Here is a 1,328-nt window from a genome sequence, read left to right on the forward strand (position 1 = left end):
GTTTGCTACAATATTCCTTAAATCTTTTTGCTTGCATAAAAAAATGAAAACACGAAGACAAGATATTTCGATGTCTTTTTGTCCTTGATCAACATATATCCTAAAGTACTACTTGCAATGAGAGTTTAATGTTCCTCAGAATTTACAGTTAAACAGTACACTTCCAAGGAATGTATTTTTTCAGGGAGATAAAAGTATCTGATTGTTTTAAAGAACCATTCAGCTGGCTAATTGTTCCATAGCTAACACATGGTATTCAAACAACCCACACATTACAAAAGCTCATCTGGATAATAATGGGCAACTATTATTGCAATGGTTTACACTTTTCTAATACAAATGAATGGATTTTATCAAAATTTGAAAAAAATCTAAGAAGCTGGGTATGTGTGAAAAATAGATGGTATGAATTGGCAAGGCAAGGCTAAGCATTTTGTTCTCTTAATAGGAAATGACCTCATTTACACTGGAGTAATAATTAGTACTGCTTCACTGACAGTTAAGAAAAAAAGTTTCACAGTATAATAAGGCAGCATCTCCTTTGTTAAGATCTACATTGATTATTAACCCTTGCCAAGAAAACCCAAATTTAACTCTGCCCTATGTGTGCATGTGTTTTGGGTTTTTTCAGGCAAAAAGTAAGAGGAGGGAGAGGAAAAAAAAAAAAAAAAAGAGAGAGTATGAGCTAGAACTAAGGCAAGATCCCAACCTGCACCCACCAAAGCCAGCAGCTGCTGCATGGCTGGTATCAGAGCACACAGGATGGGATGTCAGGGCTTGTTAAGTGAGGATATTGATGTTTGAAGTATTTAATAACAACTGTTAGAGAATACATTTGGTTTTGCCTGGACTGGGAAGCAAGCATGCATCAGGCTTGTTCTGTGCTTCAGAGCCGGCCGTTCTGAGCACCAGATCCTGCTACCTGCTGTGGTCCCACAGGGATCCCCCAACAGAGGAGCAAACAACCACCTCCACTGCCACCACTTCTCCTCCTTGCCACAGTTCCTAGTCCTGGGGACGTGCAGGAGGCAGGGTCAGTCTGTGCTGGAGATGCAGAGGGTGCCCTGTGTCCCCCCACACACAGCCTGTCCTGCCCTAGACCTTGGAGCACTCAGGGCCATGAGCTCTTCCCCTGGCCAGGTCTGGGGGAAGCTGCTGTGCCAGCAAATGGAGTGGGTGGGAGTCCTGCAGCTACCCAGAGATCAGGAGTACTACAGACAATGGCAGCCCCAGCTCCTCACACGTCCCTGTCAAAGGAACCCTGTTTCTGAATAATTTACGCAACATTTAGGTGAAAATATTTTGTATTTTATTCAGTAGATGCATTT

The sequence above is a fragment of the Coloeus monedula genome (genome assembly GCF_965178545.1).
Source record: "Coloeus monedula genome assembly, chromosome: 13".
NCBI classification, from domain to species: Eukaryota; Metazoa; Chordata; class Aves; order Passeriformes; family Corvidae; genus Coloeus; species Coloeus monedula.